This window comes from Marmota flaviventris, chromosome X, assembly GCF_047511675.1.
Source record: "Marmota flaviventris isolate mMarFla1 chromosome X, mMarFla1.hap1, whole genome shotgun sequence".
Classification (NCBI taxonomy): domain Eukaryota; kingdom Metazoa; phylum Chordata; class Mammalia; order Rodentia; family Sciuridae; genus Marmota; species Marmota flaviventris.
In genome coordinates this window covers 1,195,665-1,201,443 of record NC_092518.1, presented here as the reverse complement: position 1 = coordinate 1,201,443, position 5,779 = coordinate 1,195,665, and positions in this window count along the sequence as shown.

The following is a 5,779-nucleotide window of genomic DNA, read 5'->3' as shown; positions in this document are numbered from 1 at the left end:
CCGAAAACTAAGAAATATATATTAAAAAAAAAAAAAAAAAAAAGCCAAGAGATGGACATGGATGGTTCTAACTGGAAACTTCTATAGACCCCAATAAACCTAGAGTGCAGGAAAGGACCACTGTACCTCTTTTCACCAAGTAAACCCACTCTCTCCCTTGAGAGTGTCCCCTTTCCCTTTTTTCTATCACCTGAGTAAACTCATCCCTGTTACTCTGAGTGATGTGTCTGAAACCTCTCTGATGTGATCACAGAATCAGGATGTAGAGGGGTCTTTGCTGGGCCTCAGTTTCCATGAAGGATCCACACATGTCACACCCTCATTATTCCTGATGTCTGGTTTAAGATTCTGGTTCGTCAACATTTTCACATATGACATTGATTTGGGGGGTCATTTAACCTTGAAGCATGCTGACTCTGCAGTTGTGTTTTAATTTTGTTTGTGAGAAACACCTGGTGTTTGACAGGTTTCCACCTGGCGCTTCCAATTTATCTCACCTCCGTGCTTGTGAGAGGCCAGTGCGCCTGGCACCCTTCCCACTGTATCTGCTTGGTACCTGAGAACTTATGGTTACATCCTTCGCTCAGGAGAAGAGAACCAGGAGTTAGCCAGGGCGCGTCTGACTCCAATTCCTGAGGTTCCTGCTGCACAGCCGACTTGCAATATGAAAAAGTCCTCCAGCCTTTGACAGGCAGAGACTCCCCAGGGCTCCTCCACCTCCTGTGCACACAGATGTCCTGAGAGCTGGGAGGCACACTCTGATTCAGGGGTCCTGGGAGGGCCCAGGGTCTGCACTTCCCTCCTCCCCCAGGTATGGCCACCCCTGAGACTCAGGTCACATTTGGAGGACCTGGGTGCTGTCCCCTTTGTCCTGAGGGCAGACACCTTTAGGGAAAAGCCAAGAAAGCCTCACAGACCAGGGAAAGGAGGTGTGAGAAGGTGGCACAGGCTGCTCTGCCACCGCAGCCCTTCCCAGCCCTGTGCTGTCCCAAATATCCTTGGCCTGTGCTGTCCCCACCTCTCATTTCCTCCTCTCCACACCTCAAGTCCCAAGGCACCAGGCCCAGGATGGGGTTCAGTGGAAGCAAACCAGAGCAAGTCCCCTGTGTAAAGGATTAAGGGTGTGGCCAGGCTGGGGGTGAGTGAGGGACAGGGGCTCCCTCTGAGGCTCCCCAGAGTGAAACCCAGGAGACCTGCTGGAGCTGAGCCTGCCCAGGGAGAGGTTCCTGGGAGTGGGCAGAGCTCCTGGACCCCTGGGACCCTCGTCTTGTTGGAAGAAGCTCACTGGTGCTCTGAGTGGACCCCATGCCCCCTTGTCCCCAAGCAGATTGGAAGGTGCCAAACTTCCAGCCACTGGAAAATGTCCCAGAGAGAACAAAGTGTTGCCAATTTTTGACCCAAAGGCTGGGTCCTCTTTTCGTCTCTGAATTGTAGAAGCAGCAACAGCGCAACAGAGGGCCACTGCGCCTTTAGGAAGAGCTCTGAGGCTTCTGTTGAAAGGGCACACGGTTTGCTTTTCCTCTTCTCCCTCTCCCCCTCCCTATCTTTGCAGCAGGGAACAGGATGACCTTGAGTTATCTGTGTCTCACAGAAGGAAGAAGTCTGCCAGCAGATCTAGGAAGTGAATAGCTCCCAAATTAAGAAGTGAATCCCCACACAGCCACGGGGTGCCCAGGGACCCCAGTCAGGGCTCTCCTGGAATCAGCCTTTGAGTAGCTCCTTTAAAACCTCCCTGTTGCACCTCCTGATGAGCAGAATCCCAGCCTCTGGGACAGGAGTTCCTTGTGTTTCTCCTTTGCTAGCAAAGCAAGAAAACTTTCCCCCCCTTTTCTGCTCTCTGGATGTCACACTGTCAGGTCTCATTGAGGTGAATGTGTCTGGGGGGATCTAATTGGAGGCCGCCTTCTCTCTGCTCTGGAGAGGACAGAAGAGCTTATGCCCACCCACACACGGGCCGCCACCCCTGGTGATGTTCACCTCCTGATGACATGTGGCTGTGTCCTGCTGTGGTCCTCAGTCATCTCTCTGTGATCCTTGTCCCTCCACAGAGGCAACTCTGTGGAATGGGCACTTCCTGACCCTGATCTTCCAGCCAGAGGGCGCCTAAGCCTGCCAAGGGGGAGGGGTCTTCCGTGCTTTGGGGACAAGTGATCCAGCTTGACCCGCCTTTGCTCCTTGACCTTTGCAGAGACCCCTGGGAGACCCCTGTCCTTACAACCAACTCAGAGCCCTGATTCCACGAGGTGGTGGGCAGAGTCCAGCAGGCCATGGAGGAGCATCAGCGGTCCCTGAGCCCTTTCCCCAGCAGCGGGGCACCCTGCACAACCTGTGGCGGCCGTGGCTGCAGCCCTGCTGTGGCCCCTTCCCCCTGTGCTGGTGCGACACAGAGGACCAAGGGCAGTGGCCTTCTGTGTGGGTGTTATGCCAGATTCCTGGGACCCCAATAGACCTCCAGGAGCCGAATCCGATGCAATCACAAAAGAGTCTTTATTGCAAGCTCGAGCCTGGACTCACAACTGTTTCCAAGGCTGCGGTCCCAGGGAGTGAGTCCCAGTCCTTTGTTCAGTGAGATTTTATAGGTTTTGGGGGGATACTCTATGCGTCACAACATCACACAGCAAATCATTCCATACCACGGGAAAATCAAACAACAACTCTTAACATTGATTCGCACATTCACTGGCGGGAACAAGTTGGGTAGTGGGGATTGGTTAGTGCAAGAGGAGGATGCGTTTGAACGGATTGGTTTAGGCCCTGAGGGGTGTACGTGCTAAACTTCATGGTTTCCCAACTTGTTATCAACCACCATAAACTACTTGGGGGTCATCTGGCATCCCAGGTATTTCCCTGTCTCATTGGAGGTTGCTAGGGGGTTGCTATGGGTCCCCACCTAGCCTAACTGAGTCAGGGACCCCTGGCGCCTCAGACCTCTCCTGTTATTTACAGACAAACAACTCAGCAGAGTGGTATATGCTTAGGAGTGCTCTGTGGGTTTTTCCAAGGATGCCCCCTTCCTTGGACAGGCTTTGCTCTGAGGTAGAGATTGGTTTCTCAAAAATGAAGTCACATTAGTTTCTCATGGGAAGAGCTAGAGCCCAGTCCAAACAGCTCCAGCTCCTCACTCTGACCTCAGGCATCCATTCCGTGGTCACAATTTCCCACATCAACCCATGAAGTCACAATGCACAATCCAACTGAATGAAATGCACCCTCAGGGGCCACTCTGGGCACCCAGCAAAGAGCCCAGGACCTCCTGCAATTAGAAGCTGAGACAGAGGACCCAATCTAGCCCAGAGGTGCTTCCAAATTGCCCAGATTTGCAGGTGCAGAGGGGGGAAGCCTGATGGGACAAACCTGACTCAATAAGACATGTCATGTGCCAAGGGATCAAGTCTCAGCTTATAGCTTTCACTAGCAATGAAGGCCCCACCCTCAGGACCCCCTCTCCTCCCCAAAGCCCTTACTTCCTAACACCATCACCTTGGGGGGTAAAGATTTCTATATAAGACTTTTGGAGACATCCACACTCAGGTCATTGCACTGGTCAGACGGCTGGTGGTCACTGTATTAGTCTCCCTGGGCTTTTGTTACAAAACATCCCAGCCCGGGGGGCTTACAGACCACAGACCCTGAGTACTCATTGATGACCTCAGGCCACCACCTGAAGCCAACTCCACCTCTGCCTGATGGCCAAAGCCATCTCCAGCCCAGTGGATCTTGGGATAAGGAAAGAGATGACAGCTGGTCAACCCTAGGAGCCCTACTTCCTCCCTATCTCCCATGCTGTGTAGAACAGAAACCCAGCACATTGAAACAGCTGTGTCCCTTGTCCTATGAGATCTTCAGCATCCTCTAGGCTGGGTCATCCCCTCCAGGTCCAACCACATCCTTGACTCTGTTGTCTTTTTAGCCCAGGTTCCCACAGAGACTCCAAGTTCTTAACCCATAAGTGTCAAGCATTCAATTCTGCAAATGTATCAACAAAATTACATTTATTATTATTATTAATATTATTATTATTATTATTATTATTATTATTATTATTCTACTACCACCAGGGATTGAACCTGGGGTGCTTTAGCACTGAGCAGCATACCCAGCCTTTTTTTTACATTTTATTTTGAGACAGACTCTAAGTTGTTTAGGGCCTTGCTAAATTGCTGAGGGTGGTGCCCAAGTTGCAATCCTCAGCCTCCCGAGTCACTAGAATTATCAGTGTGCACCACTACACCTGACTTCAACATGATTTTTGACATTGTGCATTAAATAGGCTGGAAATCATAATGTAGATCTTATGTTTTATTACATTATGATTTTATTATATATAAACTTATTATACAACAATAATCTCTGTTATGTGCTGTATTGAACTTTCTCACCTTCTCCTATCTGAGCAACCTCCTTAAAATACCTCTCCAGCTCCCTCTGGCCCTAGAGCACTGTAACCCAAGATTCTGCTCAGTACATTTGATATCTGTCTAACAGCACCCAACATACTTACTTTCTGTGGTTCTTAGAGATCTCTGCTCTCAGAACCCAAGGTCTCCTCAATGAACATAGTCTTTTCTGCCCTGGTGGTGCACACCTGTAATCCCAGCTGCTTGGGAGGGTGAGGAAGGAAGGTTGCAATTTGGAGGCCAGTCTCAGCAACTTAGTGAGGCCCTGAGCAACTCAGCAAGATCTTTGTCTCTCTGTGAAATATAAAAAAGGGCTGGGGATGGGCTCAGTGGTTAAGTACACTAGGTTTAATCTCCAGTACCAAAAAACAAAAATAAAAATTAAGAGGAAACAATCCATACAACCTTCTGGGCTGCTAATCTAGGATGTTCACAGGTGAGATTTGGCAAATGCATTCCTAATGTACTGTATTTGGGGTTTCTGGATGTAACCCAATCTGTAAGTCTGGGTGCACATGGAAATGCAAATAATTCAAATTTGCAAATTAAAAACAAAGACCTTGGGCTGGGGTTGTGGCTCAGTGGTAGAGCACTCTCCTCAGCACCACATAAACATAAAATAAAGATACTGTGTCGACTACAACTAAAACAAATAAATTAAAAAAAAAAAAAGACCTTTTCTCCACCTCCAGCACCCTCTGGGGATTTCATTTCTGAATTGAGGGGGGGGGGGGGGGGGGTGAGCCTCCTGCCTCATTTTCAACAAACATCCCACGCACCCCAAGGATTTGGGGCAGCCCAGATCTTTCAGAGGCTCTGATTTGGTCTGGTAAAAATACAGAACCGATTTGGAAAAGTGAAAAAAGATCATCTGTCGGAGAGGAAGAAGCAGGGTCCGGCCAAGAGCACCATCAAGGAGGTACCCAGTAAGAAGACCCCTTGGTCAAGGTCCTGAGTGCAACCATGGAGCAGGGAGTCCGCACCCTACAGATCCCAAACGCCAAACCTGGTGGAGCTGAACTCGCACGGATCGTGTGAGGGGGGTGGGGCTGTCCCAAGACCCTTGCTGAGAATAAGAAATGGGGTCCCTGCGCCGCCCTGGCTGCCTGGGGGCTCACCGCGCTCAGGCCCCAACCGGATTAAACAGCTCCAGAAGCCCCAGCTTCCCCGGGCGGCGGGGACCCAGGAGAACCAATTTCCCGTCCCCACCTCCCAGGCCCAGAGTTCGGAAATTAATCGGATTAAGACCCAGGGCCCAGGCGCACGCCCAGGAGCCCGGGGGTGGGGTGGGGGCGGAGACGCCAGCGCGGCCGCGTCTGCGTCACGGTCCGCGTCACGGTCGTGCCCCGGCGCAGGCGCGCAGGCTCGGGATCCACCACGCA